Source organism: Montipora capricornis, unplaced genomic scaffold (genome assembly GCF_036669925.1).
Source record: "Montipora capricornis isolate CH-2021 unplaced genomic scaffold, ASM3666992v2 scaffold_448, whole genome shotgun sequence".
NCBI lineage: Eukaryota > Metazoa > Cnidaria > Anthozoa > Scleractinia > Acroporidae > Montipora > Montipora capricornis.
The window spans coordinates 37,501-59,859 of record NW_027180182.1 but is presented as its reverse complement, the minus strand read 5'-3'; the positions used below and the strand labels follow the sequence as shown (position 1 = coordinate 59,859).

At 40.8% G+C, this 22,359-nt stretch overlaps 1 pseudogene; it reads right to left on the bottom strand.

Moving 5' to 3' along the window:
• Positions 1 to 202: 202 nt before the first annotated feature.
• Positions 203 to 22,359, bottom strand: part of LOC138036005 (uncharacterized) — a 58,463-nt pseudogene continuing 36,306 nt past the window's right edge.

Sequence of the window (22,359 nt, the reverse complement as noted above, 5' to 3'; positions counted from 1 at the left end):
CAGGACATCATCTGACAACCGGTCAGGACCTTTGATGCAAATGCACATGGTGTATTCAAGTGCATCCGCACCGAGCCTACTGCGGAGCCTTGTTTTAATTAGCTTCATGGCTCTGAAGGAACGTTTAACAGAGGCAGTTGTCACCGGTAATACATTTACAATCGCAGCTACCTTTGGCAAGTTCGGAAAAGCAGTGGCAATGTCAGTTACCACTGTCTATCAATTTCGAGAGCACTTGTTGTAAGGTGCTGTCTTTGTACCTCACAAAAAAGACTCGGCGAAACAGCTTCCATTCTGATTCCGTATCCTCAGCGTTAATGTCAGGTTGTGAGATGCCTATTTCTCCCTGAAATTGGATTCTTTGTGCGACACTGTAGAAATTGATTAGGGTTCGTATCTTTTCTATGTCATAGTCTGCCAATTTATCGTCAGTTGGGAGATGTCGTGGATCAAAAATAGACATAGCAGAGATAAGATCTGTAGACTCCATCCTTCTATTAATGTGGTCAACAACACTTTGCACGTACCGACGATAGACCTTGTGAAGAAACAAGTTATTTTTTTCCTCTGTGACCACAATGTTCTTTGCTCCAAGTTGCGCATCATCAGTGAACACTGAAGAATGATTCTTGAACCACGTGCAGGTATTTACGTTCTCCTTCAACTCCATTAACCGTCTAGTAGTGCTCTCAACCATTGCTGGTACGCTGGCTTGCAGTGCCGCGACAGTATGCAGTACATCATAGAGCATGTAGATACAAACCACACTCTTGTATTTGGTCGAGAGAATAGCAATCCCATGTGCTTCTGCGTCACCGGTCTCATCATAAATCTCTTCGAAAGTACTCACCAATGCTGGCAAACATAGCCATACAGCACGCACGGCCCTTTCACGGGCTAACCATCGAGTATCGCTAGGTTTCTGCATCTTGACTTCAGGACTCTGAAGCTCAGCCTGAATCTCCTTTAGTTTTTCCACTTTCTTGGGTGAATAGTAAAATGCTTTCCAAATTGTTAATAGTGTACCTAAGACTCGCTTTACCTCTGCGTGTTCGCCCGCAGCATTTACAGCAGCCAGTTGCAGTAGATGGCAACGACAGTGTACGTAAATAGCGCTTGGTGCATGCAACCTCAGGCGTGTCTGAATACCAGTCCTGTTACCCGACATGGTGCTAGCACCATCAAAACCAAGACCAAGCATTTTCTCAAATGTGATGCTTCTGGATTGCAAAAAATCAGAAATATAACCAGCGATAGCTTCAGCATTAGTTTTCTTAGCTTGCATGACACCAAGTAAGTGTTCCACTGGCTTGTTGTGATGTAGCCAACGTGCACACACTGACAGTTCTTCCTAGGAGGCTATATCGGTGCTTTCGTCTACCATTATCGAGTAATAGACGCTTCCTTTCAAACTGTCGAGGAGGCTGTTTTCCAGAGTCTTGCTGATGCTTGTAAGAAGTTCTACTATTGTGGAATATGACTCATAGGTTGCACTACGTGGGCATGTTTCTGTATGCGCTTACAACGTGATATCCCCATTCTCGATCTGCAAGGTAACGAGACCTTCAAATGTAATGGTGTGGGGAATGTGATGTTTTACAAGGAAATACAGTGACCGGATGAGCTTCTTCGTCATTTTCCGGTTTTCTTTCTTTTCTTCCTCGCTGGCTGTTACAATCAGTTCTATAACATCACTACGCTTTTCTGCAGACTGAAAAAATGCCCTTCTCTCTACTGCTGCTAGATGCCATTCACTTTTCTCATGATTTGCTAACAGGGTTGTAGCCTTCGCCCAGTTGTTTACAGGACGTGTTACCCATGCACCTTTAGCTTGTACAGGTACTTTCCCATAGACCTCGCAAACAGTACATATTATACCCTTCAAAGTTGAATTTTAGTTCATCCAAGAGTGTTTCTTCTTCCATGAAACGTCATAGGTTAAATTATTCTTGTAGTTCGGCTTGTTATTCGTGCTACTACTCGATGTTGTGCCAACCTTTCCTGGTGGTTGCACTGCACAATCAAAATCACATTCTGATGACGTGTGTAGATCAGCGTCTCCCTTCCGTGGTTTTCTGGTTACAAGTTTGTCCATGCTGTCGCTATTCAACTCATAAACAGGATGTACAGCACAATACCCGAGCCTGCTCTAAGGCCAGCAGTTTGTAATACTCCATGTTCCTTGTCATATAGTGTCCTTAGACAGGGAATACTTACTTCATGTGCACTGACCTCGTCGCGTCTGGATGACTTTTTCCGATATAGTTACTTATATACTGTAAATGATATAAATATTTTTGGGGGGAAGCTGGGCATTTGGGGTGGGGGGGGGGGGGGGGGAGGGGAAGCTTCTACTCCTCAAATACCCTAAATAGAATCCTGCTTCTCTGAGAAAACTCGTATGTTAATGAAACGAAATGTCAATAACGTCAGGGAAAATTCCCTTATGCAAAAGACATACTTTAAACAGTGGATTGTAACAACTCTAGAGAATGATCATTGCAAATGAGAGCAAAATAAGCCAATGCAAATGAAGACAAATGTAGGCCTAGATTTCTTTCAAAATATATGACCTTTTTTTCTTTTTTTTTTTTTTTGGGAAGAGGATCTTCGAATAAATCCCTTTCACGGTTTGAGTCTGACAAAGTGCGTGATGCATGCATACTTGTCTCAGAAGTACGACCCACTTCAAGTCTGGTGTCTAGATAGCTTTAAGAGATACAGAAAAAGAAGATATGCCAACTGAACACTTCTATTGGCTTACCTGCACTTGCTTGGGATCGAGGCTGACGGTGGGCGCTGGGTAACACATTGACAACATCAGACACGTGATGATCGGTTGTCGTCAGGTTAATCAAGTTCCTTGCCACTGGGTTTAGTCTCTGAGCGATGGATTCCGAGCTAAGTCTAAGGCGGTATGGTCGTTCACCGGCAAATTCCTGTTCCTTTACGAGGCGGTTTTGGATCAGATCCGAAGAGGGAAGAGGTGTGGTGTTACGTGAAGAAGTTGTGGGTGGTGGTGTGATGAATTCGATGACCCCCTCAGATTTGGAAACTGTAGAATTACCAAGATTACAACTAAGATTACAGAACGCAAATTTTTTTTGGTAATATCAATTAATCGGTGAAACGGCCATTTCTCAGAAGAGCGTCCGCCATGTTATGGCGTCATTACACGCAGAGGAGTAACAGGAAGACAACGCACACAACATGGCGGACGTACAAGAAAAAATAATTGAAACATTGTTAATCATTTGGGGAGCAGGGGTGGCGCGGTGGTGAGAGTACTCTCCTTCCACCAATGTGGCCCTGGTTCAATTCCCGGTCGCGGTGTCATATGTGGGTTGAGTTTGTTGTTGATTCTCTCCTTGTTCCGAGAGGTTTTTCTCTAGGTACTCCGGTTTTCCCCTATCCTCAAAAACAACATTGCCTAATTTCTATTCGATCCGGAATGCACGGACGCATGTTGAATGAGCTCCAGAGCGCTCTTAAGGTGTTCCGTGGGTAAACAGATTCCATTTCCATTTCCATTTCCAAACAAAATATAGGATCTTTTTCACAAAAAAAATGGACTCCTTTTCTGAGACAGGGATGTCCTTGGTAGTGTTTGAGATAAACATATTCCTCTTTGGCAAGGCATTTTGGCTCTTCTGAGCATATCTTTCAAAATAACCATCTCGTACCATGCTCTTAACTTAACGGCTCGAAAAAACATCACGATGGAAATAAAAACACAATCCATGATACCTTGTGCACATTCAAGATGGCTTGAATTTTTCCACTTCTCTCTCTGTTTGCTTCCAAGAGCTTGCCTTCTTTCTTTGGCGGTCTTTTGCCGTTCTTGTCTCCGTTCCTGTAACCGACTAGCTCTGCATAAAACGATAAAGTAATTTACTTTATTTGTCTTATAGATATTAGGTGCACCATGATTCGCCAATTTAGTGTCCCCAAATAAAACAAAAATAAAGTTCATCATCATTAGAGAACAGTATTCTGCACCATAACAGAATAAACTTGATAGTTTTTTTTTTTTGAGATACACGTCACAAACTGCTTTGCGAGGTAGAAATAATTCGCAAATAATGCTTTATTTGTAAGGCGGTCAAACATCAGCATGAAAACGAAGGTTGACGTGAAGTCCGTGAAAAGTACTGGGCTTTCAAACGGAGGAAGGTTGGAGCCCCACCCACGCCAGCACTAACTTAAATGTACTCGGATAAGGACACTATGGCGTAGGAAACGATACAACGGCTTTTCTCAATCTCTTTGATGCGTTTAAAAACCCAAACATCATTGAGGGCGACTACAGGGCACGGAGTTCCCAGTGTTGTGATCCTGCCAAAGGTGACAACTCTTGAAGGATACTTGAGTCCTACAATATTCCACCTTTGGCCCCTGTCTGAGACCACTTAAATTAAACCAAATCAAGTACAAGAGATACAAAGCCTCTCACCTATCTAACACTTTGATTTGCCAGATTCCTCCATAGTAGTCACTTGTGCCAATCACGGGAATGTCGCTGTGAAAACGAACCACACTTAATTGGCACAATGGCATTGCCAAGTTTTTTTCGCTTTGCACGCTCGAAGATCAAGTTCGTTTGTGTGGCATATTCAAGCTGTAATTTGAAAATGTTGAGCCTTAATCAAGATAATTAGGGATAACTTTTAATGAACGAAAAATGCTCTCGTCTAACTTGCGCACAAAAAACGTCCGTCCATAAATATCTCCAAAATGGCTAACTTCGATCTCAAAACGTTTACCAAAATATACAGGTGATAAATAACGTAATAACGTTCACCAATTTATACCTTTGAAATCCAGCTGATTCTCTGGACATGTCTTTTACATCATCCTGAATTAACAACGATAGGGAACGATGGAGTCAGTGTACTTCTCCCATAGGCAAACACAAGAGACCTTAAAGCCTGATTCTTACTTGTATGATAAGCAAATGCACAACCAACAAAGGGCATACAAATTTGAGGAGCTTAACCACACGCAATCATAGGCATATACACGACACAAAAATGATCTATAAATAAAACAGAGCAGAGCAACAATAATACGCTGAATGAACAAAACAGGACGAGATGGAAACGGAATGCATTCATTTGGGACAATCTTGAAAAAAGTTGGTCCGAAGTTCTTCAAGCTTTTGACAACTTGTCCCCATAAGGGTCGTCATTACTCAGAGTCATTCTGTTTGAGGTTAAGATTTTTTTTTTCTTTTCTTTTTTTTTTTTGGGGGGGGGGAGGGGGTGGGAAGATGAGGGAATTCAATATTATCATTTTCTTGTTAAATGTCCCGGTTATTAACAAAAAAATTCTTCAGACAACACCAAAATATCGCGACAAAGTTCATTATCACCGCTAAGCGGAACGAAAAATCTGAAAATATTGGCAACAACTGAACGCTCTAACATGCTCGCCAGTATTGTTGGAATATTCAAGCAACGATAAGTGTAATGGCTTCGAAGGCGTTCTCTCTTATAATAATAAATCCACTATTCCAAAACGTTCTGCATGTAATCCATTCTATCTCCTATTTATTTCAACCAAGAGGATTATGATGCTCTCCCTCAAAACAATTCTTTTCAATATGATTTAAGGTAAAAGGTTGCCGCAAATAGGATCGTTCATGTCTATTTTATAAGAAATGTTTGCTTCCTTGATGCTTCCCTTTTGCCAGACAGGTCCATCAGAACAACAATAGAACTGACGGGTCATTTTGTTCAATGTCATGGAGTTGATTGTCGTCAGTATTTAATTAAATCCAAAAGATCGAAGTTCTTTCAAAAATGTATAATTTTGCATCTTAGCATTACTAGGAGCGAACAACAGCCCTACATTCCTGTCACGGCGTTTTCACAAACCGATTTATTTTCAGATTGAATTTCCCGCACATGAGACTCCCGCGGGAGCCCAATGACCAATCACAAGAAACTAACTTGACGTCATAGCGTTACTGAACTGGAACTGCCTTTTCTGCGGACGGGGAGAAGACTTAAGTGTTACCTACCTCTTCCGGTTCTTGAAAAACAATGCCAGATTGCATGGCTCGGTAACCATCCAGAAAATCCTCTGAAAATGAAACGCAAGATCAACTGCTGTTGGTTGAGCTTGAGATGATAGCAGAACTAGTACGCTTTTGTTTGTTATTTATAAGCCTCTGGATGTGAAATGGTCTGTCGGGGCATTTTTGAAAGGTGTAGTTCAAGATGTACGTACAGTAGGTACCGTGTCACATCATAAACCTTTGCCGTTGCAATAACCCACTGCACTCAGGTTCAAAATATATTATTTTTTCTCTAGGCTCTCAGAGATTGGAAAGTTTACGTTTAACGTGATGTATTGTCACGCAAAGAAAAAGATTGGCATCGGATTGATGTCACAATCTACATGTAGTTTGCATTAAGATAGTTCTTTGATCGTTCACTGATAAAGCGAAGTTTGCGTCATCAGCGATGTGCACGGCCTTGATTTTGTTCCTCTAAATTGTTACGATGTGGGCCAAACTACAGCCAGTCGCCTTCTATTGAATCTATGGGAATCAAAGAAGTCGATGTTTACTTCCCATCGTTGTCCGATGTCACTTGTTCCCATTTGCTACTTTGGACCAAAGAAGCGGCACTCTTAAAGTCACGTGGTTGTTGTTTGACAGTTTCATTGGTTGACGGATTATCTTCATGATGAAACCACGAATGTTCTTTTGTACTTGATGTAGTACTAAGTATGGAGTCCGCCGTTTTGGGTCTTGACCGCTGGGTCGTTCTGTTATTTAGCTGGATTAACTTGCCTATACAAGAAAGAAAACTATTGGCAAATCGTAAATTCCAAGAAAAAATCTTTCAATCTTTGCGAAAATAGTAGAGTTAAGGGTTCGCGTTAACGGAAAAATTGTCTGTTAGCCACAATTGTCGCGTACGCGGAAGATCGTCGTTTGTGATTTGCTTAAGCTTAGTGGAGGGATCAAGAATCGTGTTTGTCGCCACTCCAGCTGGGGTTAATCTTCATTTTACAAGACCTCGCATGATTGATTGATTGATTGATTGATAACACAATAGACAAAGAAAGAAAAGAATTGAACGAAGCCTTACAAAGATCCAAGTAAAGCATATGGAACGGATCCAATAAAATTAGATATTTTAAATAAAGCCAGGTAGACATTGTCGAGTTTTGTTCCTATTAATGTGCCGCTCAGAGCCTGATTGGCCGTATAAACAAAGAGTTCTTTTGTTCCAGTTGTTATCACACTTGAATGACAAAAGGTGTATCTGTTAACAGATATCGTCTATGGACGAATGTGAAACAGTGCGACGTGGTATCCTGGGGCCCGTTTCTCGAAAGTCCCGAAACATTTCGGGCGTATTAGTCAGTTGTTTCTTCGGGTCTTGTAAATCTGTTTAAGGTGATTCCTTGGTTTTCCATTTCGCAACCCTACTTCGCTTAATTTCTTGCGTCATTGGCGCGCGCATAAGCTAGCGTACATTGATAAAATGGCGGAATTTCATTGTCGCCAAGCTTTATCAGACAAGGAATGGCTATTTTCTCCTGAACGAGTACAATGAGCCCACCCCCCCCCCCCCCCATCCTTTTTAATGGTTTATGTACTCGTAATTGGTATACGGAAAACATATTTTAGGGGAAAAAAAATGGATAGTAGAAGTTGTAGTATTTACATATAAATGACACTAAACTGCATTTGGAGCCAGACACTGAGTGTGAGGTGATGATGTAGCGATCAATTTTGCTTACATTTCTTTGCACGATGAAGCGATTTGACATCACTTTACTTAAAGTAGCTTTTGCGGGTTCATCAAGTTTCGAACGCTTTTTTGCGTAATTCGGTTAAAAAACACTTAAAATAAAGGGCATGCACCGCGAAACAAGCACGGTGACCCCATTTTTTTTAATTGCACTTTTTTAATGTCTAGTGCATGAATATCAAATGTGCCAAGCTAAACGAAAATCTGGACAGTACGTCATTTTCAAGCGAATCACCTTAAAGTGCCACTACGATGAAAAATTTGCATTTCCCTTTTTCTTTAGATTTTGAAAATAGACGTACTAAATAGGTATCATGCCAATTTTTATCTCAAAATTCCCACGGAAAGTATGATTATTGTAACGCAGTTTTTCGGTTTCGCTGTCCGCCATTACTTGAACGGCAAATGACCGTGAGCGAGGAAAAGGGTTGGGTCTAGCTGGACCCCCTGGGCTCTGACGTCATACGCGCAACGCTCAAAATAAACGCAGCTAATTTCCCATGCCATCTATGAGATGAGAGATATCGCCGAGTTGCTTTTCGCTGGTATTTTATACATTACTCCTTGATCGACTTGTTCGCTTTGTCCAACGCCACGAAGCGATGCGCGTATGACGTCACGTGCCAAGTCTTGCATGAAGACCGCTTACAAAATAATCGCAGGCTTCTCCAATGCCATGCGAGTAATGGCGGACAGATTTTTAGCGGTTTTTGGCTGCCTATTTCCCGACTTATCTCGCTTCTATCGTTCCAAATTTATTGAATATATTGACTTAATTGACGTTGAAAAAACCCGAAATGGAAACCAAACATTTTCGTCGTAGCGGCACTTTAAGAACTAGCTTTCTAAAAAAGGCGGATCGAAGTTTTACAATTGATATTTCGGGCACGGTACGTTAACGGGACTTTCCAGAAACGGTCCCCAAGCTTTTATTCCAAGCTTATTCAAACTCAACAATCGCAAAAACCATTCCGTAGTTAGAAACAAGTATTCTTTTGGAATACCTCGTTGCAGTTATTGTGTTTCTTGCAAAATAACTAAATAGTACTAGTTGTGACGGTAGGTATGGCGCCGTGGAAGTTTAAGCAAAGACGACGGCTACGGCTACGGCAACGCCACAAAAAAAGATTATTGGTTAAAAAAGGCAAAATACTTGTGCTGCGTTTCGGTGCATTTCTCTGCCATTCTCCACAAAAGAACAACGTGAAATCACCAAATTTTAGGTTTCAACAACAACGTGAGAAAATAACAATGAACCTCTCATTTTCCGTTTTGTTAAAAGCGTTCGTACCGAGTTACAGGATAGTTCGCACGTATTGTACAAGGTGAAGAAGACGGAATAATCTTCAAAGACTTGGGATAACGTTAAGTTATATTTTGGAATGATGTTTTCGTTGCCGTAGCCGTCGTCTTTGCTTAAACTCCATAGTGAGAGCACTCGCCTCCCACCAATGTGGCCTGGGTTCCAATCCCATAATTAGCGTCGTATGTGGGTTGAGTTTGTTGGTTCTCTACTCAGAGAGAGGTTTCTTTCCGGGTAAATCCTTTATTGACCAAGTTTTTTCGGTCAAGCTAGATGGCTGGACATTGGCCTCGTTATTTTTTTGCTTGTTTACGGTCAATATCCAGCCATCTTGACCTCACACTTGGTCAATAACCCACACATATCAAGCACATAATACAACTACCGCACCTCTCTCTTTTTTGGCTGTTTCTGATTTCACGGAACTTGGAGAGCTTTTTGGACGGGTTGGCTTTGGAGGAAAAAGCACCTCTAGGTCCACTTTCTTCAGGGCCTTTATGTGAGAGTGAGCTCTCACTTTTCTGCACGCTGGGGGGCCTAGAGATGTCAACAGTACCGTGACAAGCTGGTCTTTTCCAATCCGTTTTGTCCATAAATTGCGTAATGTCATCGTTATGGAGCTCAAAAATGCCCTTATCTGCCTCCTTTTTACTTAAATTGGAAGTCTCTGTCATTTCTTTTTTCTGTCCCAAACTTCCATTCATGGACCGTCCATGTTTTTGCGATGTATTTTCCCGCCTGTTTCGGGCTAGCGCAAAAATCGTCACCGGAGTTACGTTCATAGAATTCTTAGAAATTTCACTCGGCGAATCGGTGCGCCTTCTGCCATTGTAAACCGGTAATACGCTTTCTTTAAGCGTTACACTGCTGTTGTGCACTCTTGAAAAGGGTCAATTTCTGCGAGTTGCTAAATGTCGTAGGTTTCGATGCCGCCATCGATTATCACCACCGGACGCCTTCACTTTCTTTTGCCCTTGCTCACCTCCCTTGCCATGAAGCAAAGATGATAGCCGCATTTTCCCACATGAAGTCCCAGCTTCATCGATTCCTTCAACCTCGTCATGTTCGTCGATGGCGTCCATTACTTCCGCCCTTTCTGAGACTTTACCTTGTCCGTGTTGCAGCTCCTCAAAAACTGGGCCTGTGTAACTCACCATAGAATTATCTATGTCTGGAAGCTCTATGTCTGGAAGCTCTTCACTTCTCTGTGTTTTTAAAGTTTCTCCATTATTGCCGTTTGTACCATCGAATGCAGAATTTTGATCTTCATTCTGAATCTCCTCCTCAGTATTCCATACTATTGTCTTGCCACCTAATTGGGTCTTGGCTCTGTTACCCTTGGTGGCTTTGTGAATCGACAGCGCAGGTGTCTCTTCCTGTGGACCCCCTTCATCTACGGGAAAAATGGAACACTAAAGTCACCCAAGTGAGTAATAGATATTACGGTATGCATTGTCAAATGGGAACTCGGAGAAATCCGAGCCCCAGATGGGATTTAAACCCACCACTCTCCGTGATATAGTCCGGATGTTCTAACTACTGAGATACTGGAGACTCTGTGGTGAGCAAGGGTGAAATGTGGGTATAATCTTACTATCATACTATAATACTATAATTCTTTATATAATAACCCAACTTATCATCGCATTTTGATTGGTTCTTGCCTATGATCGAATTAGAGGACCGACGCATGATTGACGTCATGCTAATATTATATAAAACAAATAGACTCCATGTTGCTTTTTTGTTGTCGTGCGTCTGTTCAGTAATAGATCACAGAAGACGTCAAAATCTGGTAATAACATCAGTGACACACTCGGCTATTGCCTCGTATGCCCCTTTTTTGTTCTTACCACATTTTGACGTCATCTGTAATCCATATATTACTGAACAGATGCACGGCAACATGGAATCTATTTGATAAATAATACTAAAGTCACACGATAATTCTTACAAATGTCGCTTTCACTGTGAACCTAAAGCCGGTTACACACAAGGAAGATTTCCTTGACAAGTTTTATTTTAGTTAAGAAAGAGTTAAAAAAAAAAAGAAACGCTTTCCTTGTTTAGTACTCTTGTTCAAATGCTAGAATGAACTAGCAGAACTTGGTGGTCTGTACGGGTCACCAAGGAAAACTTGTCAAGAAACTGGAGAAATTGCGGGGCGCTCAGTGGTCTTGTTCTCGTGCTTGCTACATCACTCTTCCCCTGGAACCCCTACGCTCAAGAGAAAGCTAGCCTGCGTAGGAAGTGTTTCCGTGCGGGGAATATGAAAGATTTTTGTCTTGCCCATTTTTCGCGTGGTCGAAACATCAAAAAATCTTTCATGTTTCCCTACGGAAACACTGGCTATGTAGGCTAAGAGAAACCTTGTGGAGTACCAAAATAGATTGCTAGAGGGATCGAAACAAGAAACCTCTTGAGAGCTGAATTTCCTAATTTAGATATTGCTGCACTAAAAGGTAAAAGACTGTATATCTTTATGATTAAGCTTGGAATCCTTACTGAAAAATGTTTTTTTTTTCTTTTATGGCGCCCCGCGATTTCGGTATTCGTTGTCCTCTGCGTACTTGTATCGCTGGCGTCAGTGAAAACTTGTCAAAGCAAACTCGTTTATTTGTTCACACGAGCAAATAAAACTTGTCAACGCAAAACTCGTCAAAGGAAACTTGTGGCATACACACGACCCAACGAAAATTGTCCATGACACTTGCCGAGGAAAACTGCAGTACACTGTAGTTCGTGCGTAACCTGCTTAACGGTGGTCCGTGTTGCTTTTTCGTTAATGAAGTTTTTAATCATTGTGCATAGATTTCTGGTGTATCATTTTACCCACTTGTAATGCACAGCCATCATTTTGGGGTTTGCACAACGCAATGTCCCCTCCTACCCAATCGAAATCGGGAAATGGAATCTTACGCATGAAAGGAAGCATAGTAACAACAACAAAAAATGCTCGGGGACGAATCTTTAACTCTGGAATCTTCGGCCAGAGAAGTGGAGACACCTTGGTAGGATACTGTACCTTTCGCTGTTCCAGCATCAGTTGCCTTTGTTTGGTTCTCTTTCGTTTGCGCATGCACTCCGTTCTGTATCGTGGCAAGGGGTTCAATTGAGAGCCAAGAGCCACCTGGTTTACTACCCTTGGGCGGCGTTTCTCCTCCACCTTCTGGCATGTTCAGTACATGTGCGTTTGTCGTGGGCCTGTACGAAGCATCATCATTCTTACTTTCGCTCACAGCATCATCCACGTTCATGTCTTCTTTAGTTTCTGTGCTCACGTTGTCACTCTTGTAACCATCTTGGTTGCCAGACCTTTCTACAGAATCCTCTTTATCATTTTCCTTTGATTTCTTTGTTTTCTTCACAACTGGCTTTGGAGGATGTCTTGGCTAAGGGTAGAAAATGATATTTATCCCAGTCCCAGTTCCTTTAAAGGTGTGTAGCTCTATCGAGCTGTTTAGCGCTATCTACTCTCTCACTGGTCAGGCAACATGGGATTTGGCCCTCATACTTGTGCGCACTATAATCGTCTTTGAATTAAACGAATTTGTATTTGAAGTGCGGGTTATAGACGAAAGATTAAAGTAATAATCGCACTTATCGTTCATTCATCATTCCTTTCACGGAAACACATGAGCTCAATATATGGACCTAGGGCCCGTTTCTCGAAAGTCCCGAAAACTTTTCGGGCCCGAAAAACTGTCTGTGAAATTGCCAACCGCTTGTTTTGGAAAGCCGATATTTTAACATGTTTTCAAGGTAACAAAAAGAAAATTAACTGTGAAGTTTGACGAATTAAATGCTCTCCGTTCTTGAGTTACAAAGGGAATTGTGACACCCGAAAATGGCCAGTAAAGTTTCGGGAGTTTCGAGAAACGGCCCCTGCTCCCAACTCTGTGGCTTCATAGCTCAGTTGGTAGAGCATTACACTGGAATCCGAAAGTCATGGGTTCGAATCCCGGTGAAACTGTCTGAATGTTTTAGTTGTCTATAAGAGACAACAGACCATTTTCGAATCCTCACGGCTGGACTGGATCTAGCATGAAATGGAGGCTACTGCGGGCAAATCTTTTCACACACAAATTAATTTGCCCGCATTAGCCTCCATTTAATGCTAGATCCAGTCCAGCCGTGGCTTAAATTGTCCAGATAAGTGCGAGGATCACTTCAATCTTTCATAATCCTTTTTAATTTCCCTCATCCTCTCTCTTGCGATGAGCCCAGCGCACTCTAAATCCTTGTCGTTTTATCGAAAATAAAATTTATTTCTGCCCAGAGTACCATTTGTTTAAATCAAGCAGTGATGTGCCCTCTCAGCATGATTTTACAGGATTTAATTGTCGCCGGAAGGTCTGGATTTTAATAAGTCTAGATCTTGTGATAAAATTGATTAAAAAGACAAACGCAGCTAGATTCATTTTGACAACGTTTGGACGTTTGGACGTTTCGTTGCCTGACGATGACATCAGACGATGTCGAAACGTTGTCAAAATGAATCTAGTTGCGTTTGTCTTTTTAATCAAGGTCTGGATTCTCCTTAAATTAAACCATTCGTTTCTTCTCCTGTCATATTTTTTTCCCATTCAACTTACGTCCCAAAAAGGACATGTTGCCAGGTATCTGCATGGACCTATGCCAATCTCAAAGGGATAAATTTTATACTGAAGGAAATAATGTTTGGAAACATTTGTGGGAACCTTTTTTTTTTTCTTAAAGAGTATATCCACTTTCAAATTTTCTGGGCGCCGCCATCTTGAATAACTGTGATGTGTTATGGTTGCCAACTTGATTGTTTTAACATGACCTCACAGCAGCCATGTTGGAGGGGTCGTGTTGGACGAGTGAAATATTCTTTTGGGAATTGAACTCCAATTTTATAAAAATGCGTCCTTTTGTTTTAGTATGCAAATTGCTGCTGGTCAAATAAGCGAAAACACTATTGTTTTGACTCAAATAACTTTTATATTAATAACAATAGTGCAACCGTAACATGTTAAAGTTATTCGAGATGACAAAAAGCCGCAAAATCTAAAAACAAAAATAGGCGATTCTAAAAATTATTTATATCGGATACAAACGTTTTATTATTATTATTATTATTATTATTATTATTATTATTATTATTATTATTATTATTATTATTTTAAACTTATTTTGTGTTGGAATCGAGTTGCACATCCAGAAGTTCCTTTTGTTGAGGAACTACTGGACAACCTACCGTAATTCGTTTACCAATAAACACACAATAATTTGAGGGTCTGGGTGCTGTATTTTTAAGTGTTCATGACGCATAATTATTTCTGGTTTCACTTGGACTTAGCTTCATATGAACCAAAAAACAACTTCAGCATTTTAACTAGAAAGAAACGTTTTTCTAAACCAACAGTTCTTCGTTTACAATAAAATTACGCTCTTCTTGCCGTGAAATTTGTCCCTAGTTTCGCGAGGTCATGTGGTTTGACTGCAACAACTATAAAGGCTGACAGCATGTTATGCGGGCGCTATCGACCTATTACCTTAAAACTCTTTGGTTCAGAGTTTTCCGTAGCCACTTTTCTAACAACCGGAGCAGCGTAACCGGGACCTCCATGGCCAGACCGTAACGACTTGCTGTCGATTGATATATTACCCAGCCTGCTTCTCCGGAAGCTTGGAATAAAAGGGACGTTTCTCTTTCCTTCTTGTTTGAGAGCTCCAGTGCATTGATCGCAGGAGGGCTGGCTTCCTTGTACTGGCTCATCCTTGGCTTTCTCATCTGTTACGAAAAACGATGTTATTGATTTTACAAAATCATAACTTAAAACCATAAGCCTGGATTACACTCGGACACAACAACAGGGCACTATTTGTTGTCCATGACCTTAGACACCTCTTAAAAACAATACAATGTGTGTAGGTGTACAGGAAAATTTCAGACTGCCGTAGCAGAACTTTACCCTGATAATCTCTCATTACACAGTTATATACACAGATTAATCCCTCACTGCAGGGAATTACACAGAGCTATTCCTCAACATATGTCTTCTGGGAATATGAACAAAGTATTCTTATGAAACAAATATGTTACGCATATTAAGAGTGAATGCCTATAAAAATCGACCTAAATAGCCTATCAATGGCACAAGTCGAAAAATTGATTTCGCTTTTATTTTGGCCATAGATACGTCCTAGTAAGAATTGAAACGGACCATAGTTAGTTTCTGCCAAAACAGCTTTCTTTGGTAGAAATATGTCAAAAACGACTTCGCCCCATGCAGTAAAAGGTGCTGTTTGGCAATCTTGCAACGATAATGTGTTAGGTTTGGAATCAACCGTTGAAGGGACTTGAAACTGACCTTGTCAACCATTATCGACAATATCTGACGACGCGTGTCCCACTGGGTAGCATTGTTGTAGCATTCTACCAAGGACTCAAGCAAAGCAAGATCGACATCTTCTTTTCCGGAGGATGCTAAAGTATGTTGCTTCACAGCTCGTGAAGAGACCAGCGTCTCCCATAATTTATCAGACTCTTCCCCAGCAATAACTTTCAGGGATTCAGCTACTACCTCACTTGCCTTCTTTACATAGTAACGTTTAGTTCTTTCACCAGCATCATCCCATGGTGTATTCAGTGAAGATCGAATGGGACTTTTATCCCTTGACGCAAGGAAATTGTTAAGCTCTGATCTCGAAGTGTCAATGGGTGTACTTTCCTCGAAGGACTCTTGAATGCTTTCAGTATCTGAAGGCAAAAATAAACTACCAAAAGGTGTTTCGGCTTGTGAAGAAAATCCTGACTTCGTCTCTGTGAATGGAGTGCTGGTAAGATGACTGTGCATTTTTCCTCCTGCGCTGATTTCCTTAACAAGTGATAAAACAAATGTGTATAGTGAAGCTAGTATGATAGCAGGCAATGGACATAAATCCACTCTTTCATCATACCTAAACTACGGTTATAATGATAAAAACTATGTCATTCGCAATGTGAAACATATTGCTCAACCCATCCTGAGCGCTAACAATAGCTTTTGAGATCAACTGATGCCTTTTTCCGTGATACGTAAGGACTTTTATCATGTCTTCATACGCCACTCTCCCGCGGTCTTTCACAAAATTACAATTCCAGCTGGATTTGTTGGGCTAGGCAGGTTCACCTGAGCCGGCTAGGAAAAAGCTATCCGGCGCCGCAACCCGGGTGCTACTCCCTACAATGGATCATTCGGGGAGGCTTCTCTCCAACGGGGTCAAGGTTTATAAAATTGCAAGAATTTCACGATTAGAAATATAGAAAAGGGCAGGAGAAACTGCCAGTTGGATATGTCAAGCTATTTCAAAATGCAATGAGTAATTGCACCGAATGGTCAGGTGATCTTAAGCGTCTTAAGTGGGACTTCAAGGGTTCCTCAATCCTCTCTTATCCTAAAATAAAGGTATTTAATTAAGGGGCATATAATTAGTTTACTATATTTTGCCCTTTACAAATTTTTCTCACTGCACTTGTTTGTTAACAATATTGTATTCATGTCGTCATAGTAGAAATAACAAATATAAAAATACAAATACTCAATCCAGACTCAGTATGGAAGAGGGATATATGCTACAGTGGGTGTGTGAAAGGGGTAGTATTTTCTTCGGAAGGTTATGAAAGAGTTAACGTTTGTATCAAAATGGCGTCTAAAAGGGCTTGGAGTTCCGAGTAGAGCCTCTCCGCCAGTAACGTCTCCCCTTGGGTCCCGCCCCCCTCTAGCATGCGCAGTTCGCAACAACGTCTAACCAGAATCATGTTCAGCAAAGGCGGTATCATTAAATATTTAATATTATTAAATTTTCAACCTCGGATAATGCAATTCTCGTGCTCTGATTGGTTCACTCAATCTCGGTTACCAGCTCATATACCTTAGTTTGACCTTATATGGTAAATGATTGCGCTTGGCGTTGCTAAACTAAAAACGTTTACGCCAGAAAGCGAAATTTCTTTCGGTATAAAGCAAAAGAAAAACGTTTTTGTTGAAAGTTTGGATCACTTTCGAAGCTTAGAGATACGCGAAAAGGTAAGAAATGTTTTTGTGATGAGCCTGCGTCTGTCTGACCACGAGGTATTTCATCAACTTTTTTCGATTTCGCTAGGATTTTCTCTCTTTTTTCGCTCGTATTTCGTACTTCCAAACTTTTGGAGTTTAAGGAATTTAATAAAACAATTATTCCATTCGCGCTTGTTGGATATGAGAGTGGTTATACGCGCGCCGAGTTGGCTATTTACCATCTCATATCCAACGCGTGCTCATGGAATAATTGTTAAATATTGGGGTCGGGATGAACGGGAGTATCTTCGGTCTCTTCTAGGACAAACGGACCTCCAGCCAAATATTTTTGCCGTCCGGCTCTCCTCGACTCAGTCCGCACATGTATGCTCATAGTATTTCAGAAAAAATTGTATTCCATACCTTTTCATCACATCCTCCCCCCCCCCCCCCCCCCCCCCCCCCCGAAAGAAAAAGACACTTTTAGAGTGGCGAATGACTTATGGCTATCCTCCTCACCAATGTCAACTCTTTCATTGTGGTAATTACAACGTCGTCGTTATCAGCAGTGACAACTGGGGACGGTTTCTCTTCCGACAATTTCGGCAGCTTCTCTTCTTCAGTAAATGAACACAAAATTTCCCTGCACTTTCTGCACATTCCTGAAACAATCAGAAGTTGGTCAAACTTTTTGCATACCAGTAAAGAATATTAACACGAGTGGGACGTCAAAATATCTACCTGATCCGACGTGAACCAGATGTCCCGTTCTTTTCATGATAAACTGGGAAAAGGTTTTGTTTATCCCCCGGTCGGCTTTAGGCCATTTCCTTCTGACTTTAATATGCTTTAAGATATCTGGAGGGACCCTACACCTCTCGGTTCCCCTTCTCCAACCAAGACCAAGGGATGAACGATGTGATGGACAAATCGTCATGGTATTGACATTTTGTGGCATGGTAAAGATCGCAGCACGCGCAAGAATTAGGTCCACTTCATTCTTCACATCTTGGAATTGCCAGAGTGACTTGTGCCGCGTTATATCTTTCCTACATGATAGTAGTGGAACTACCTCTATAGACTGACTTCTGTCTCTTCGATCAAAGGAGCACTGCCCACCAACTAGTGACTTAAATGAACAGCAAACATCCATCTTGTTTTGGTCGCGGAAGTTGGTCATGGACTGAGCGAATTCAATTAAATATGTATAATTTGATCAAGCAATTAGCCAAAATAGCCGGTGGTCGCCAAAAACGATCGTTTTAAGACTGAAGAATAAAATACTCGTCAAGATATTATTATTGAGCATTTCAGTTGTTTGAAAAGAAACATTCGCGCACAATGCGTATTAAGGCGCATTTACACTACAGAAAAATTTGAGTCCGGACCCGTCGAAAAAAGCGGTACAAACTCATACTTAAAGAAATACTGAAGTTTCCGCAGGACCATAGGAGCCTACGGCCCTGCAGAAACTCCAGTATTTCCTTGCAAAAGTTATGTGTCCGTACCGCTTTTTTGACGGGCCGGACCCAAATTTTTCTGTCGTGTACATGCGCCTTTAATCTATATGTACAGTAAGTGCGTAACCTGGAAATTAAAGCAATCCGTCCAGCATAGTAATTGTTCAAATTAATAGCTTATCGAGATACAGGCACTGTTGAGGTCTCTTATTTATGATTTAAACTTTTAAGATTTGTCGAGTTTTAGGTAGGTTCTTTTTGCATTTACCTTCGCCAACTTTTTAGAAGAAGAAAAGGCGCCAAATGCCGACAAGCTGACTGGTACAAACAAAACGTTTAACCGAGAATCGATCCGTGGAAATCAACAAATACAAATTTAATCACTGCAGTGTTCCGTCAGATCACGTAATGCTACAAACCAACAATATCAACTTGTTATTACGCTTAACAAATGAACTTAGAACGATTTTCCTTCTACTAGTAGAATTCGTTCTTGTAATTAAAATAATCCAAGAAAGAACGACAGCTTAACACGACATAGCAGTAACACCCGAACACCAAGTAAATTGCTTTTAATTGGCGTTTTTAATGCCCGAAATTTCTAAAGCGATGCCTTTCAAAATATTAAAGTTAAAAGTGGTCCATTATGTTTTTCTTTTTTCACCCAGTTGTTCTAAGATAGCCATCTGCGGTTTGTTTGAAACGAATTTAATATGTATTCAGGGTTACCGCCCGCGTCACGCAATTGTTTACATTCCGACGGCGGATTCAGGGAAAAATTGATGAGAAACACAGGCCAAGGCGGGCGACTTTAAACAATTTGCCCAGAGATATTTTTGGATTTTCAAACACGTGGGTGTATAGTTAACCCGTAAAAAGTGTTTTTATGGCATTTGAAGTTATAGCCCATAAAAAAATGTGGCGATATTTTAGTGCTATAATTCGCTTGCATCACCTTCTAATATTTTGCGTTTCTGTTCGATCTCGTTTCGGGCTCAAACGAAACCTCGATTTATTTTATTTTTCGCCCAGTCATACAATTAAGACCTGGGCTGAATATATACAGTAAGCCCTTGATAGATTCTCAAGTAGCTGTTGTGCGGCGCGCGAAGCAATCAAATATTCAGAAACTTCAGCATAACCGGAAGTACATTTTGAGCTCATTCGGGGCGAAATCGTTTTTCGCAAATTTCTTCCAAAAAAGGCTGCGTTAATGAAAACTAACTATGGTCCGTTTGTTTTCTAGCTAGGGCCAATCTATGGGCAAAAAATGAGCGAAATCAAATTTTCGACTTGTGCCGTTGTTTGGTCCATATTTATAGGCAGTGGCTCTTAAATAGGCCATTTTCATGCTTGATCCAGTCCAGCCGTTAGAATACGAAACTGGCCTATTATAGATATTAATAATACACATTAAATATCAAACATTTGAGATAAACCCATGTACTATTATCATTAAAAAAAATACACCTTCACTAAGCTATTCATAGTACTCTTCATCATCTAAAACAAACAAAAGTACGATGAATTTACACAATGTCAAAAAAAGGACACGTGTGGCTCACAAAAATGGGACATGTTCAGTAACAAGATATTTCAAGAAAAAAAAACGTTAATAAAACTCGCAGGCGTTTTACGCTATGTAAGTAATTGCCAAGTTAATTGCCGCGATAACTGTCATTCTCAAGGGAAGTAAGGATGGCCCTGTGGTAACACTCATGCCTCCCACCTCTGCGGACCCGGGATCGCATTCTACATTCAATCAATCTCAATCTTATCCGAGGGTTTTTCTCCGGGCCCTCCGGTTTTCCTCCCTGTGCAAAATCAACTCCCAGCTTACAACTTATTCCATCTGGCTGTGCTGCTGTGCTCCATGCTCTGCATGGGTCGTCTTCAGTGGCTGAACGACTAGCCGGCTGCACAGCTCCTTCGGTCCGACCCCGTTGAGCTGCACCCTTAGCAATTCAGTCTCTGACCGCGAGAAAGGGCGAGTAGCAAGCCAGATATTATTAGTATTATCATTATCATTATTATTATAATTATTACTATTATTGTTATCATTATTATTGTTGTTGTTGTCATTATGATTATTATGATTATTATAATTATGATGATGATGATGATGATGATTATTATTATTATTCAAATACAATAAAAATATAAATACGATTAGCTAAATGGTGTACATGAGTGGGTTGGTCCGTCAATCTAGTGGGCTAGCCTGCACAGCAAGCATCCCATATGCAGTGCGTTGTGTGACAAATGGTATTCAGAAGCTTTGTGATATCCAGCATCCACTGCCATGAATTAATCTCAAGCATAACTATTTACAAATGAATCCATCTTCAATGGTTAGCACATGACGTACCGTGTACGTAAAAAAATTCACGGTTGTTTAAAAACAGTCTTCACATAGTAACTTTACCAGGGGAGGGGTGGAGGGCATTGCTGGCTCTGGTGGCGGAGTTCTCGGTGGCGAAGAAACAGGCGAGTCACCAAATTCGGGAAGTTCCCACAATTTTGTCCTGGATTGGTGCTCGGACAATGCAACTGAACTAGCCATGGACAATCTCCTTGGTGTGGAGGACAGGGAGAAATAACCTTCGGTTGGCGCGAAAGAAAGGCTGTCTGACATTGAGCTAATTGACTAGAATGAAAAGAACCGAAATGAAAATTCTAATAAAAAGACAAAAAAAGAGGGAGGTTTAACGACCACATCGGTAAGAAATAATTGTGCATACAATAATACATATTTTGCGATTACTCCAAGCTTTTCGAATTGTGCAATGTACATGTCATGGCTCACTTTTATATTTGGTTAAAATTCTTTCAAGCTAGTTCAATTTCGGTTTTTCCTTTGTTTTCAGATCATGATAATCAGAATTTAAGACAAAGAACAATCAAATTTGAACTGGTTTGAAAAATCTTAAACCCAAAAAAAAAAAAAAAAAAAATAGAACCACAACATATACATGCGCGAAGCTACCTATGGCAGGATTGGTACAAAAGGCTTTAAACGACGGATCAAATATTGCTGCTCACGATGATAACCTAGATTCTTGGCAACAGCGGCGAATGGGCACCTGACAATTAACGACCTCCTTAACACCGGTAGGATGCTCTACCCATTGAGCTACTAGAACTCCCGAGAGTCCAGTACCCTGACCAGGACTCTGATTTTTCAATTCGCCTTCCACCCGTTGCCAAGCAACTGGTTTATCATCCTTCCCAAGGTCAAATTACACATTCAAACAACCGTAACGTCATCGTAACTTGGAACTTGCTCGTTTCACGCCTTTTTTTTTTTGTGATAAAATACATGCCGGACGTGAACTCTGCGCAAGTGCAGCAGGACTCTATTTTCCACATGAAGCCACCTGCGGCAAACCAGTTATATTATCGAAGCGCTACAATGGCCTTTAAATGTATGACGGGCCACGCCCCTGAATATCTGTCTTCAAAATTTTTAAAGCGAGCCGAGGTGAGCAGTCGTAGCACCAGAAACTCGCAATTGTTGAACATTCCACTTTTTAAAACCGCTAGCGGCCAAAGAACCTTTTATTATAGAATAGTTAATTTATGGAACTCTTTAGATTATTCTCTTAAACTGTGTGATTCAGTCACTGTTTTTAAACATCGCCTGAGGACCAAATTACTTAAAGAACTGTAATTTAATACTTATATATTTTAACAATTTTTAAAATTTTATCTTTTAATTGTAAATAGGAATACATTTGTGTTAATAATGTCTTTGAAAGGCCCCCTTGGGGAAAGTCAATAAGTCTGTATGTATGTAAGTGTTTCACCTCGTTGCCATTAAA